The sequence below is a fragment of the Phyllobates terribilis genome, unplaced genomic scaffold (genome assembly GCF_046119375.1).
Source record: "Phyllobates terribilis strain yellow unplaced genomic scaffold, ASM4611937v1 Scaffold_986__1_contigs__length_492241, whole genome shotgun sequence".
Taxonomy (NCBI): domain Eukaryota; kingdom Metazoa; phylum Chordata; class Amphibia; order Anura; family Dendrobatidae; genus Phyllobates; species Phyllobates terribilis.
Genome location: NW_027363746.1, coordinates 81,944 through 98,141, shown reverse-complemented (window position 1 = coordinate 98,141; position 16,198 = coordinate 81,944). Strand labels below are relative to the sequence as shown.

General features: G+C 46.2%; 2 non-coding genes across 2 annotated transcripts; both read left to right on the top strand.

Moving 5' to 3' along the window:
• Positions 1–14,167: 14,167 nt before the first annotated feature.
• LOC141241330 (U2 spliceosomal RNA) lies at positions 14,168–14,355 on the top strand. The gene has a single exon (XR_012306106.1). It is a non-coding gene; the product is annotated as a U2 spliceosomal RNA (small nuclear RNA).
• Positions 14,356–15,475: 1,120 nt separating this feature from the next.
• LOC141241378 (U2 spliceosomal RNA) lies at positions 15,476–15,666 on the top strand. The gene has a single exon (XR_012306132.1). It is a non-coding gene; the product is annotated as a U2 spliceosomal RNA (small nuclear RNA).
• Positions 15,667–16,198: the final 532 nt, after the last annotated feature.

Sequence of the window (16,198 nt, the reverse complement as noted above, 5' to 3'; positions counted from 1 at the left end):
TGACGGTACTGGAACCCGGATGGGTAGCAGAAGATACAAGAGCAAATGGAACTACCGAGGACCAGCTGACGGTACTGGAACCCGGATGGGTAGCAGAAGGTACAAGAGCCAATGGAACTACCGAGGACCAGCTGATGTTACTGGAACTCGGTTACTAAGCAGGAGGTACCTGTGCCAGAAAGCACTACCAAGGACCAGCAGACGTTGGTGGAACTTGGATACCGAGAAGGAGGCACCTAATCCAAAGGCACTGCCGAGAACCAGCTGACGGTACTGGAACCCGGATGGGTAGCAGAAGGTACCCATGTAAAAAAAAAGTTCAAGGCCGCGAGCCGGCCGCAGTTACCAAAACCCACAGTCCTACAGAGGGTGCTTGTCCTATTGGCACTATGGAACCAGCCTTCATTGCCAGATCCCGCAGCCCACATAGGAGTCACCTAAACTGCAGGCACCATAGAGTCGGCTAACCCGACCGCAACACGACAGGACAACGCATTGGAGGCAAAGTGACGTTGACACTACCCGGAAACAGCTGGCGTGCTGGAACCAGGCTGGGCAGGAGGGAGTACCCGTGCCAAAGACACTGCCGAGAACCAGCTGACGGTACTGGAACCCGGATGGGTAGCAGAAGATACAAGAGCAAATGGAACTACCGAGGACCAGCTGACGGTACTGGAACCCGGATGGGTAGCAGAAGGTACAAGAGCCAATGGAACTACCGAGGACCAGCTGATGTTACTGGAACTCGGTTACTAAGCAGGAGGTACCTGTGCCAGAAAGCACTACCAAGGACCAGCAGACGTTGGTGGAACTTGGATACCGAGAAGGAGGCACCAAATCCAAAGGCACTGCCGAGAACCAGCTGACGGTACTGGAACCCGGATGGGTAGCAGAAGGTACCCATGTAAAAAAAAAGTTCAAGGCCGCGAGCCGGCCGCAGTTACCAAAACCCACAGTCCTACAGAGGGTGCTTGTCCTATTGGCACTATGGAACCAGCCTTCATTGCCAGATCCCGCAGCCCACATAGGAGTCACCTAAACTGCAGGCACCATAGAGTCGGCTAACCCGACCGCAACACGACAGGACAACGCATTGGAGGCAAAGTGACGTTGACACTACCCGGAAACAGCTGGCGTGCTGGAACCAGGCTGGGCAGGAGGGAGTACCCGTGCCAAAGACACTGCCGAGAACCAGCTGACGGTACTGGAACCCGGATGGGTAGCAGAAGATACAAGAGCAAATGGAACTACCGAGGACCAGCTGACGGTACTGGAACCCGGATGGGTAGCAGAAGGTACAAGAGCCAATGGAACTGCCGAGAACCAGCTGGCGGTGCTGGAGCCCAGGGTAAATACTAAAAACAGAAGAGCCAGAGGTGTATTTGGAGGAGGTTTTAAATCCGTACTACAGTGGATGTGGACAAAGCAGGAGAATTTGCCGGACACACAGCTGGGGATCAGCTGACGTTACTGAATCCCAATAACACTGGAGCAAGCGTTGACTGTGCAGACGGCACTTCTGAGCAGCAACTAGCGGTATTGGAGCCCAGGGTAAATACTAAAAACGGAGGAGCCAGAGGTGTAATTGGAGCAAGTTTTAAATAAGTAGCACAGTGAATATGGACAGAGCAGGAGAAATTGCCGTGAACACAGCAGGGGAACAGCTGACGTTACCGAACCCCAATAACACCGCAGCAAGTGTTGACTGTGCAGACGGCACTTCCGAGCGCCAACTGGCGGTGCTGGAGCCCAGGGATAAGAATGAAAACAGAGGAGCCAGAGGTGTAATTCGAGCAACTTTAAAATGTGTAGTACAGTGGATGTGGACAAAGCAGGAGAAATTGCCGTCCGCACAGCAGGAGAACAGCTGACGTTACTGAACCCCAATAACACGGCAGCAAGTGTTGACTGTTCAGACAGCACTTCCGAGCGCCAACTGGCGGTGTTGGAGCCCAGGGTAAATACTAAAAACGGAGGAGCCAGAGGTGTAATTGGAGCAAGTTTTAAATAAGTAGCACAGTGAATATGGACAGAGCAGGAGAAATTGCCGTGAACACAGCAGGGGAACAGCTGACGTTACCGAACCCCAATAACACCGCAGCAAGTGTTGACTGTGCAGACGGCACTTCCGAGCGCCAACTGGCGGTGCTGGAGCCCAGGGATAAGAATGAAAACAGAGGAGCCAGAGGTGTAATTGGAGCAACTTTAAAATCTGTAGTAGTGAGAATGTGGACAGAGCAGGAGAAATTGCCGTCCGCACAGCAGGGGAACAGCTGACGTTACTGAACCCCAATAACATGGTAGCAAGTGTTGACTGTGCAGACAGCACTTCCGAGCGCCAACTGGCGGTGCTGGAGCCCAGGGATAAGAATGAAAACAGAGGAGCCAGAGGTGTAATTCGAGCAACTTTAAAATCTGTAGTAGTGAGAATGTGGACAGAGCAGGAGAAATTGCCGTCCGCACAGCAGGGGAACAGCTGACGTTACTGAACCCCAATAACACGGCAGCAAGTGTTGACTGTGCAGACAGCACTTCCGAGCGCCAACTGGCGGTGTTGGAGCCCAGGGTAAATACTAAAAACGGAGGAGCCAGAGGTGTAATTGGAGCAAGTTTTAAATAAGTAGCACAGTGAATATGGACAGAGCAGGAGAAATTGCCGTGAACACAGCAGGGGAACAGCTGACGTTACTGAACCCCAATAACATGGTAGCAAGTGTTGACTGTGCAGACGGCACTTCCGAGCGCCAACTGGCGGTCCTGGAGCCCAGGGATAAGAATGAAAACAGAGGAGCCAGAGGTGTAATTCGAGCAACTTTAAAATGTGTAGTACAGTGGATGTGGACAAAGCAGGAGAAATTGCCGTCCGCACAGCAGGAGAACAGCTGACGTTACTGAACCCCAATAACACGGCAGCAAGTGTTGACTGTGCAGACGGCACTTCCGAGCGCCAACTGGCGGTGCTGGAGCCCAGGGATAAGAATGAAAACAGAGGAGCCAGAGGTGTAATTGGAGCAACTTTAAAATCTGTAGTAGTGAGAATGTGGACAGAGCAGGAGAAATTGCCGTCCGCACAGCAGGGGAACAGCTGACGTTACTGAACCCCAATAACATGGTAGCAAGTGTTGACTGTGCAGACAGCACTTCCGAGCGCCAACTGGCGGTGCTGGAGCCCAGGGATAAGAATGAAAACAGAGGAGCCAGAGGTGTAATTGGAGCAACTTTAAAATCTGTAGTAGTGAGAATGTGGACAGAGCAGGAGAAATTGCCGTCCGCACAGCAGGGGAACAGCTGACGTTACTGAACCCCAATAACACGGCAGCAAGTGTTGACTGTGCAGACAGCACTTCCGAGCGCCAACTGGCGGTGTTGGAGCCCAGGGTAAATACTAAAAACGGAGGAGCCAGAGGTGTAATTGGAGCAAGTTTTAAATAAGTAGCACAGTGAATATGGACAGAGCAGGAGAAATTGCCGTGAACACAGCAGGGGAACAGCTGACGTTACTGAACCCCAATAACATGGTAGCAAGTGTTGACTGTGCAGACGGCACTTCCGAGCGCCAACTGGCGGTGCTGGAGCCCAGGGATAAGAATGAAAACAGAGGAGCCAGAGGTGTAATTCGAGCAACTTTAAAATGTGTAGTACAGTGGATGTGGACAAAGCAGGAGAAATTGCCGTCCGCACAGCAGGAGAACAGCTGACGTTACTGAACCCCAATAACACGGCAGCAAGTGTTGACTGTGCAGACGGCACTTCCGAGCGCCAAGTGGCGGTGCTGGAGCCCAGGGATAAGAATGAAAACAGAGGAGCCAGAGGTGTAATTCGAGCAACTTTAAAATGTGTAGTACAGTGGATTTGGACAAAGCAGGAGAAATTGCCGTCCGCACAGCAGGAGAACAGCTGACGTTACTGAACCCCAATAACACGGCAGCAAGTGTTGACTGTGCAGACGGCACTTCCGTGCGCCAACTGGCGGTGTTGGAGCTCAGGGATAATACTGAAAACAGAGGAGCCAGAGGTGTAATTGGAGCAACTTTAAAATCTGTAGTAGTGAGAATGTGGACAGAGCAGGAGAAATTGCCGTCCGCACAGCAGGGGAACAGCTGACGTTACTGAACCCCAATAACATGGTAGCAAGTGTTGACTGTGCAGACAGCACTTCCGAGCGCCAACTGGCGGTGCTGGAGCCCAGGGATAAGAATGAAAACAGAGGAGCCAGAGGAGTAATTGGAGCAACTTTAAAATGTGTAGTACAGTGGATGTGGACAAATCAGGAGAAATTGCCGTCCGCACAGCAGGAGAACAGCTGACGTTACTGAACCCCAATAACACGGCAGCAAGTGTTGACTGTGCAGACGGCACTTCCGAGCGCCAACTGGCGGTGTTGGAGCTCAGGGATTACAGTTCAGGTGGTAGAAACATGAACAGAACAGGAGACCTGGATACTGTTGCCAACCAATTATTTATTCTGGAAGAGGACTGGCAAATTCATGAGAGATCCAGGCCTTGTTCATTTTGAGAAAAGTAAGCCGGTCAACGTTATCGGAGGATAGTCGCATGCGACGGTCTGTTAGTACACCACCTGCGGCACTAAAGACGCGTTCCGATAATACACTAGCAGCAGGGCAAGCTAGCACCTCCAGTGCATACTGACTAAGCTCTGGCCATGTATCCAGCTTACAGACCCAAAACTTGAAGGGAGAAGAGCCGTCTGGGAGTACACTAAGAGGGCAAGACATGTAGTCTGTCACCATCTGACGGAAACGTTGCCTCCTGCTGACTGGAGCTGTCTGTGATGGTGTAGACATTTGTGGCGGCGGGGACACAAAACTTTGCCACATTTCGGCCATACTGGTCTTGCCTTGTGCTGAGGCGCTGCTTCTGCTCCCTCTTTGTGCAGAGCTTCCTCCACTGCCTCGACGCACTGAGCTGCTTTGTAAAGCACTAGCAGCACTGCTCTCGGTTGGAATGGAGAACATGATGGAATGCACCAGTGCGTCTTGGTACTCCCGCATTTTACGCTCCCGGTTCAATGGTGTTATGAGGCTTTGTAAGTTGTCCCGGTAGCGAGGATCTAGGAGGGTGGACACCCAATAATCAGCCGTGTTGAGAATGTGGGCGATGCGGCGGTCGTTTCTGAGGCACTGCAGCATGAAATCAACCATGTGCTGCAGACTGCCAACTGGCCAAGAAACGCTGTCCCCTGCTTGAGGCGTGATCTCTGCCTGCTCTGCATCACCCCACCCTCGCTCTAGATACTGACTACTAGAGCATTGTGTACCTCCCTCCTCTGGACAGATGTCTTCCTCATCCATTGACTCCTCCTCATCCTCCTCACAAAGTGTCCCCTGCCTAGGCCTTTGTGAGGAACCACGTTGCGCAGACTGTAGAGAAGCAGATGGCATTTGTGACTCCTCATCCTCCACCTCTTCCAAAACCTCGTCCCTTAGTGCTTGCAGTGTTTTTTCAAGCAGGCAGATAAGGGGGATAGTCATGCTGACTAGTGCATCATCTGCACTCGCCATCCGCGTGGAATAATCGAAGGCACGCAAAACGTGGCAAATGTCCTTCATAGAGGCCCACTCAGTGGTGGTGAAGTGTGAACGGCGCGCACTGCGACTTGTTTGCGCCTGCTGCAGCTGGTACTCCATTACTGCTGCCTGCTGCTCACACAACCTCTCCAACATATGTAACGTTGAATTCCACCTGGTGGGTAGGTCACATATGATGCGATGTTCCGGAAGACATAATCGGCGCTGCAGAGCTGCAATGCGTGATCTTGCATTGCTGGAACGCCGCAAGTGAGCGCACTCTATGCGGACCTTGTGAAGCAGTGCATCAAGATCCGGATAGTCCCTCAAAAAACTCTGCACGACCAAGTTGAGCACATGTGCCAGACATGGGATGTGAGTGAGGTTGCCTAGGCCCAGAGCTGCCACCAGATTTCGGCCATTGTCACACACTACCATGCCTGGCTGGAGATTCGCTGGCACAAACCACACGTCACTCTGCTGCTTGATGGCATTCCAGAGCTCCTGCGCTGTGTGGCTTCGATTCCCCAAAGAAATTAATTTTAATACGGCCTGTTGACGTTTGGCCACGGCTGTGCTCATATCGGTCATCATAACAGGTAACCGTTCACGGGTCGATGTGGAGGTAGACCGTGACGGCTCCTGCAGCGCTGATTCAGAGGAACTGGAGTATGAGGAGGAGTCAATGTGTACAGACTGGATTCCTGCAATCCTTGGAGTTGGCAGAACACGTACAGCGCCACTCTCAAGATCTGTACCCGGCTCCACAACATTTACCCAATGGGCAGTGAGGGAAAGGTATCGTCCCTGTCCATGCTTACTGGTCCACGCATCAGTGGTCAGGTGGACCTTGCTACTGACGGCGTTTTGTAGCGCATGTTTAATTTTTCCCTCCACATGATGTTGCAGGGCAGGGACGGCTTGCCTGCTGAAATAAAAGCGGCTGGGCACGTTGTATTGTGGGACTGCCAATGCCATAAAGTTACGGAATGTGTCAGTCTCCACCAGCCTGAATGATAGCATTTCAAGGGCCAGTAGTTTAGCAATGCCAGCATTCAGAGCCTGTGCTCGGGGGTGGTTTGCCGAGTATGGGCGCCTTTTCTCCCATGCCTGTGCTAACGATGGCTGTAGACTGGCCTGGGAGTGTGAGGATGACTGGGAAAGTGGTGCTGTGGGTGGAATTACACTGTGTCTCTGTACAACAGTGCCAGAGATTCTTCCATGGCGATCCTGTGAGGAAGCCGAACCAGCTGTGTGTGAGCTGGAGGAAGAGGCTACAACACGAGCTGAAGAGGTGGTAGGTGGCGCTGTAGGTTGGCCTAGGTCTTCAGTGTGTTTGTGTAACTCCACCACGTGCTTGGTCCGCACATGTTTCCACATATTTGTGGTATTGAGGTTGCTGACACTTTTCCCTCTTTTCACCTTCTGATTACACAGCTTGCATTTGACAAAGCAAATGTCATCTGCAACTGTGTCAAAAAAGGACCAGGCACTGCAAGTCTTGGGAGCGCCCGCTTTGGATTTTGGAAGAGCCATGCTCCTAATGGGTGCCGAAGTGGAGGCTACAGGCAACCAAGTCTGCCCCCTCCCTCTCCCTCCTTTTTGGACCGTTCGGGGAATCTCTTCCTCAGAGCTGCTCCCACCACCTTCCTGTCCCTCACGCCATGATGGGTCAAGGACCTCATCATCTACACCACCCTCTTCAAACAACTGCTTCTCCTGGGTAGTCTCGACAGCACAGTACGCACCAGAAAGTGGCACCTGAGTCTCATCATCAGATGCGTACTGAGGTGTGCTGCTGACCATAGGCACTGGCCCACCCGCCTCTTCAGATTCAGAGAGACAAAACGGTTGCGCATCACTGCATACTACCTCTTCTTCAAATTCTCGAATTCTGCTTGGCTGGCCCCCTCTTTCCAAGCCAAGAGATTCAGAGAACAGAAGTAGAGATGGCTCCTGTCCAGGGCTCTCTGACTGCCTGGGCAATTTGGCAGGTGGTGAAGAGACAGATGGGTGCTCTTCAGTGCTCAGGACCTGAGAGGATCTGGAACTAATTGAAGTCGATGCGTTAGCTGCCATCCATCCGACAACGGCTTCAATTTGGTCCTCGCGCAGCAGTGGGGTACGGCTAGCTCCTACAAAGCTGCGCATAAAGGACTGTTCCCTGGTAAAACTGGGGGATGCTGAGTCACTGGTGCCCGCAGCAGGCACAGAATCCCCACGTCCTCTCCCTGCAGGCACAGAATCCTCACGTCCTCTCCCTGCAGAAACTCCACGCCCACGCCCACGACCACGACCACATGCCTTACTCCCTGCCTTCTTCATCTTGGTAGACTGATAAAGATAGGCAGAAAAGTACTAAGGGCTTAGTGTGCTTATTCCTGAACAGCTGCTAACAGGTATAAGAAACACTAATTTTATAAAGTGTGGACTAGACTTTAATATGAGCTAATGTGGCCTACACAACTGTAAAGTGGAGTGTTTGGTGAACTTTATTTAGGTTTTTTTTGTCACAAAAAGACACTGGATGTGCCTAAAGATGTAATAACGATAGTATCACAAACTTTTTGTAGCTATTACAATGTAGGAAGGTAACCTACAATGCAATAGATGAGGCTGCAAAAAATAGGCTAATACTAATCTGGCTGGGGCTGCAGGGCCCAATGCTGCAGAAAGGCTCCTCTATCTACTCCTATATAGTGTGTTTGGAATCAATTTAGCTGAATATGGATGGAACCACCACACTAATAGGAGATATCAGGAAAAATTATGAATTGGCAATAAAGGACAATGTATGAGGCAGTGACACACACTGAGTGCACTACAACCAGACGGGGTTGAAGCACACACTACAGGGTGAGCTGCACTCACACACCAGACCTTGCAGACAGCGGTGAACAGTACAGATGCAGAGCACTGTGCACTAGTGCTGCAAGACGGAAAAAAAATTCTCTATCTACTCCTATATAGTGTGTTTGGAACCAATTTAGCTGAATACAGATGGAACCACCACACTAATAGGAGATATCAGGAAAAATTATGAATTGGCAATAAAGGACAATGTATGAGGCAGTGACACACACTGAGTGCACTACAACCAGACGGGGTTGAAGCACACACTACAGGGTGAGCTGCACTCACACACCAGACCTTGCAGACAGCGGTGAACAGTACAGATGCAGAGCACTGTGCACTAGTGCTGCAAGACGGAAAAAAATTTCTCTATCTACTCCTATATAGTGTGTTTGGAACCAATTTAGCTGAATACAGATGGAACCACCACACTAATAGGAGATATCAGGAAAAATTATGAATTGGCAATAAAGGACAATGTATGAGGCAGTGACACACACTGAGTGCACTACAACCAGACGGGGTTGAAGCACACACTACAGGGTGAGCTGCACTCACACACCAGACCTTGCAGACAGCGGTGAACAGTACAGATGCAGAGCACTGTGCACTAGTGCTGCAAGACGGAAAAAAATTTCTCTATCTACTCCTATATAGTGTGTTTGGAACCAATTTAGCTGAATACAGATGGAACCACCACACTAATAGGAGATATCAGGAAAAATTATGAATTGGCAAAAAAGGACAATGTATGAGGCAGTGACACACACTGAGTGCACTACAACCAGACTTGGCTGAAGCACACACTACAGGGTGAGCTGCACTCACACACACAGACCTTGCAGATAGCGGTGAACAGCACAGGGAACTGTGCACTAGCACTGCAAGGCACAGTGATTTAGAAAGTAGCTTGGGTAAAGCAGTATAGAGCAAATAGGTAGCTAAAACTGTCCCTCAGAACAACAGCGTCCTATCCCTAACTGAATTCACAGCAGAGTGAGCTCAAAATGGCGGCGGTGGCATTTATAGTGCATCATGACATCATTTCAGCAGCCAATCACAGCCATGCCATTAGTTAAGATGCCTACATGCCTAACAGGATGTGCCCACACTTCTTAGGATCCTCATTGGCTGAATAAAATGAAAATGTCTCATTGCATTATGGGAACTTCCGATTCCGGTATACGATATTGCAATAGTATCGGAATTAAGTATCGGAATTCCGATACCGCGAATATCGGCCGATACCCGATATTTCAGTATCGGAATGCTCAACACTAATGGTGACCTCTTTTTTAATGGAATGCCAGCATTCTGTAGGAAATGCAAAAAATACGGCCATTCTAACTGTGACATTACTTGTGTAGCCTGTGGGAGCAAAGACCATAAAACTGAAAATTGTACAACTGGAATTTTTTGTAGCAACTGTGTTTCCAGAGGTCATGCTTTTTCTCATTGTCCTTTTAGGAATACCTCAAAGAGAGCTCAAGCTGGGCAAACAGAGAGACCTTCACCCCCTGAACCAGAAAAGCCCTCACCCCCTGACCAACCCTCGGCTGGTTCGGACAAGCCCGCGGAGGAGAATGAGGGGGAGAGTATGGAAATACCGACCGAGGATGGTGAGCCATGGTGTACTGTTGGAAACTCGAAGCAAAAGAGGGAACGGCGTAGTAACCCACAAACAGAAACCCCTGCGGAGGGACCGAGGGTGGGTGCTACAGGCCAATCCTCACCTTCGAATCCTCCTGGGAATACTCAAGGGCGCGAACAGTCTGGGCCAAAAAAACGCAGGTTGCACGGAGTGGATAGGGCACCTAAGGAAGTACCCCCACCGGAACCCCCGGATGGAAGTGGGAAACCTCAAACGGTGCCTTTACAGGGTGAGGAGGTTGCCAATGTCCCACCCCCTTCAGAAATGGAGGGGGAGATGGAGATGGCTGACTCAGTGATCCTGGAAACTCCTGAAAATAAGTGGTCAACGTCTGAGACGCATGTGCTCGATACGATTCCCCCAGATGGTGCCTCGATAGGGGTCCAAATGGGGGTTCGTGAGCAAAGAGGCAGGCAATACGACCAAGCAGAGTTGGACAGAATGGAACAAGAGTATATCCTGGGAGGTCTACGGTCTGGGACACTAACAGATGAGGAGTCCTCCGTGACGGGCTCTCTGTTGACGATCAATGATCCCTCATCTCCTGGAATAGAAATATAAACCAGCTGAGGTAAGAGTTTGAAAGAATGCTAAATTTCCTTTTTTTCTCTTATGGCAGGGATTAGTGGTTTTTCTCTTAACGCTAGAGGGTTGAAAACTAAGACCAGAAGAGTTGCTCTCTTTGATTTTTTATCCTCTCTAACAGCTACAGTTTTCTTTTTACAGGAATGCTGCATCCCACACAGTTTAAATTATACAGAATATGAGACTGATTGGGCACATGGACCCTCAGTATGGTCAGGATCAAACGGGTCCAGGTCAGCAGGGGTCGCCATTCTTTTTAAAGGGAATGTTTTTATTGACTCTGTTCAAGAGGTTTTACCAGGTAGAATTTTATTAGTAAAAGCTTTTATTGATGGTTTTAAATGGCAATTTTTAAACTTTTATGGAGCCACAGATAAGCAAGAAAGAGCTGATATGTTGAATATGTTACCCTTATTTATTAATGATTCTGTCCCTCTTATTTTATCAGGAGATTTTAACTGCATTTTAGGTGGAGAAAAAAGGTTCTCAAGCTCCACAAGTAGGAATTATGATAAAACGTCTTTTATGTTAAAAAATGTCATACAAGATTTTAATTTAACAGATGTTTTTAAGGAGTGTAATAAAGACTTGCCTGCAGAGGAATGGGTAACCTGGAGCAACGTGAATTGTAGCTCCAGGATTGATTTTATTTTCTGCTCTAAAAATGTATTGCCTTTTAAATGTGAGCTTTTATCTAATGTTTTTTCTGATCACAAACTTTTATCCTTTTATGTGAAATGTAATGATTTTAAGAAAAAAGGAAAAGGTACCTGGAAGTTAAACATTTCCCTTTTAGAAGACCCCCAAGTTTTATCTGATTTTACTGAATTTTATTTACATTTTAAAAGAATAAGAGACCCCCATATCCCTATAAGTAGGTGGTGGGAAAAGATGAAAAAGAACATAAGAGATTTTTTTATGAAGGTTGGGGTCCAGAAAGCTAGAGAGAAAAGAGAATTTTATTGGCAACTCAACACTAGATTGGAGACCTTATATAAATTGAAGAGCCATGAGATTGAAGTAGATAAACAAATTAGTGACTTAAAAAGTGAAATTCAGCATACCTTGGAACAGAGAGGTAAAGAGTTAATTTTCCATGCAAAGGTCCAACATGTTGAAAATAATGAAACCTGTTCACGATATTTTTTTAAATGTATGGTGAAAAATCGTGTTTTTATTGAATCAATGGAAGGTAAACAAGACATAGAGGGTATTTTAGCTAAAGTGCATGAATTTTATTCCGAGCTTTTTAACACAAAATCTGTTGATGACCATTTTATGAAAAGTACTTTGGATGAAATTACAACTGTTTTAGACCCTGTCTCACAAGATGTTTTATTACAGAGTCTAACTGAAGATGAGATATCTGAGACCATAAGAAGCTTTAAGTCTGGTAAAGTACCGGGGCCTGATGGTATACCCATAGAATTTTATAAGGTTTTTTATGATATTTTACAGGAGGATTTATTTTATGTTTTTAGTGAGGTTTTTAATACAAAAACCCTACCGAACTCCTGGAAGAAAGGTGAGGTCTCCCTTATATACAAAAAGGAAGACAAAACGCAACTAAGAAATTGGAGACCTATCACCCTTCTAAATTGTGATTACAAAATAATGGCAAAAATTTGTGCAAATAGACTTAAAAAGGTAATAGGTAACATAATCCACCCAAACCAAGTGTGTGGCATACCAGGAAGGAGTGTTTGGGAAAATTTGAATCTAATCAAAGATGTAATAGATGACACAAAGTCGAGGGGAAATAAGCTGGCGGTCCTGTCTCTCGACTTTGAAAAAGCATTTGATAGAGTGTCACACCAATTCCTTTTTAATGTTTTAGCTAAAATGGGTATACCAGAAGGTTTTTTATGCTCTCTCAAAGCATTTTATCATGGTTGCACTAGTAAGGTTTTAGTAAATGGTTTTAAGACAAGTGATGTGTTTTTAAATTCTGGTGTAAAACAAGGTTGCCCTCTGTCCCCCTTGTTATTTATTTGTGCCCTTGAACCCCTACTCAGTGTCTTAAGGAGAGACAAGCAAATCCGAGGCGTCCATTTGCCAGGTGGGGGAGGGCTAGAAGCAAAAGTTACTGGATATATGGATGATGTAGCCATAACATGTAAAGATGCCCTGTCTATCCGGAAAACACTACGGCAAGTGGAATACTTCTGTGGTGGATCTGGTTTTAAAGTAAATTTTAATAAAAGCTGTATTTTAAATGTGGGGAATATGATTTTAAATGATGTACCGGTTCCTGAATGTGACTCTGTAAAGATTCTAGGTGTGATTTTAAACGAAACAAACAAAGGTAAAGAAAGCTGGGATCTTGTGGCACAAAAGGTAAATCAAAAACTATGTATGTGGAGGTTGAGGAAATTAACAATGGAAGGGAAGGTACTAGTTATAAAAATGGTAATTGTGCCTTTGTTATTGTACTTAAGTTTGGTGTTCCCCCCCCCCACACATACCTTTACGAAAATAATCAAAGCTTGTTTCACTTTTTTCTGGAGCTCCAAGATGGAGAAATTGAAAAGAGAGTTAGTGGTCAAGCCTAAAGAGAAAGGCGGTAAAGATTTCCCCGATTTTAGAGCTTTTGTTTTAATAAGATTTTTTGTTTTATGTTTTAATGCACTGTCGAAAAATAGTTATTGGTCATATTTTATACGTTTTAACACAGGTTATTTTATGAAACGTCATGGATGGTTTGAAACAGTTTTAAGTTCCCCATATGCTCTTAATACACCAGAAAGCTATAAGATTTTAGGAACTATTGTAAACACGTATGACTTAAAAGGGAAAAGTGCAGAAGACTTAAGAGATAGCAAGATGATTTTAAATGGTTTCAAACAAAAGGAATCAATTGTACAGATTGGGAATTTTAATGATAATAAATGTACTGACATATGGAAAGTTATTAATGAACCCTATCTTTTTAATTCCCAGAAGGACCTGGCCTGGAGCTGTGTGCATGATTGTCTTCCATGTCGGGCATTCCAACACCGAAGAGGACTCGTGAGAACTGCCAGATGTCCAAGACAAAGATGCCTCGGAGATGAGACTGTTTTACATGTTTTATGGACTTGTCACTTTGCACGACAAACATGGACTACAATATTTCCTTTGCTTCAAAAAATGACAAACATTAAGGATCTTACTTTTGAAACTGTCTTATTTGGTCGTGTGGAGTGCCCCAACGCCAGCAAGAGGATCATCGCATGGAAGACAATCAGTACCATCAAAGAAGCTCTATGGAAGGCCAGGAACATCCTTCTTTTTAAACACGATGTTTTATCTGTGAAAGATGTTTTAGAGTTGGCTTTTAGTGAAATGTATATGTATTATTTATTGGATAAAAAGAGAAATGTAATTTTATCAAAACAATGGCTGGTAAAAGAATGGAACACAGCAATCTAAACACATTGTCTGTATTTTAATGTAATTTTATTGCCTTATTGAACTGAAATCAATTTATGTGCGAATGTATTTTAAAATGTAATGATTTTATGTTCATATCTAATGTATTGTTATTAAGTTTTATCCAATAAACGGGTGTACCTATGTTTGGGTACATTCCAAGTCAAAAAAAAATCTGTTCTTATCAGTTTAATATCTGATACGTCCCCTATCTGGGGACCATATATTAAATGGATTTTTAGAACAGGGAGATGGAAAAAGAGCTTGCTCTGTCCACTCCACGCATTGACCTGGTATTGCAGTATCTCCAGGACCGGTGCACCCCTTCTTTAATGCAGTTTCTAAAATCAGAAAGAATTGAATTCAATGCTTTTTGTTCATTTTGCTTGTTTGTCGGATTTTGGGATGGACTCTTTGGCTTTGCTTTTCTTCTCCTCATTGGATTTTTCATGTTAAAAGTTGCAGAAGCCAGATGACAAGCTCATTTTGGTTCAACTTCAGCAACTGTGCATTGCATTGCCATGTAATGTAATGTAATGCAATGCTATCTATCTAGCTCTCCCTCTATACTTCCTTTTGGATAAACAGACATATTAGGCAAGCATTTTGGAGCTTTCACCTAAATAACTACAGGTGGTGAGATAAGCTGCACAATATAATTGACCTTTCAGTATATTGTTGCACACACACCATCTATTTAGCAAATGCCCTTGTTATCAACAGCAGCCTTTTAAACTCACCTGAGCTAACAGGTATGTGAGCTGGTTACTCTGCTGCGCTTAAAATTTCTTTTTTGGTTTGCTACAATGCCTTTTCTGAAACGTTGTCTCCCTCTGCTGGAACACTGACTTCTTTCATTTAATGCCTGCAGACTATAAAAGAGAAACCAACCCAAAAAGTTTGGTTGATTAGTCTGTGGCATTCTTTTAAACTGTTGCTTATGGCGGTCTCTGTGAGCTTCTCAGTGACATTCAGCCATCCAGGTATCCCGCCTGCAGTAGACGGAATGTGGCAATGGAACGCTGGCTGCGCGTGTCATAATAGGCTCTGAGCCTTTATATACCTGCGCACAGCAGCAGCCACCTTCAGTCTGCTGCTGGACAGCCAGCAGCAGCAGCAGCAGGAGAGGTAATTAATCAGCAACCCTCCTGCTAAGGGTAGACAGCTGCTCGTTCCACCCCCCCCCCGCCTTAATTGGTTCTCCTCCCTTCCAACGGTGTTGAGGCGGGTGGGAACAGCCGGGGGTTGAGGGTACTGTGCTAAAAGAGGTGGAGTTATGCAGATCTAAAACGCGTGGATTGCAGCAGCAGCAAGCCGAAAAGTGCAGGCATGTGAGGGATCTAGAGGTTGACAGCATGTCTTCTTAACGGGAGTCCAGGTGGCCATCTCCACAAATGGACTTTTCAGAATCCTTGGGTGGCACCGTAGTCGGAAACCAATTCTGGTTATCGCTTCTCGGCCTTTTGGCTAAGATCAAGTGTAGTATCTGTTCTTATCAGTTTAATATCTGATACGTCCCCTATCTGGGGACCATATATTAAATGGATTTTTAGAACAGGGAGATGGAAAAAGAGCTTGCTCTGTCCACTCCACGCATTGACCTGGTATTGCAGTATCTCCAGGACCGGTGCACCCCTTCTTTAATGCAGTTTCTAAAATCAGAAAGAATTGAATTCAATGCTTTTTGTTCATTTTGCTTGTTTGTCGGATTTTGGGATGGACTCTTTGGCTTTGCTTTTCTTCTCCTCATTGGATTTTTCATGTTAAAAGTTGCAGAAGCCAGATGACAAGCTCATTTTGGTTCAACTTCAGCAACTGTGCATTGCATTGCCATGTAATGTAATGTAATGCAATGCTATCTATCTAGCTCTCCCTCTATACTTCCTTTTGGATAAACAGACATATTAGGCAAGCATTTTGGAGCTTTCACCTAAATAACTACAGGTGGTGAGATAAGCTGCACAATATAATTGACCTTTCGGTATATTGTTGCACACACACCATCTATTTAGCAAATGCCCTTGTTATCAACAGCAGCCTTTTAAACTCACCTGAGCTAACAGGTATGTGAGCTGGTTACTCTGCTGCGCTTAAAATTTCTTTTTTGGTTTGCTACAATGCCTTTTCTGAAACGTTGTCTCCCTCTGCTGGAACACTGACTTCTTTCATT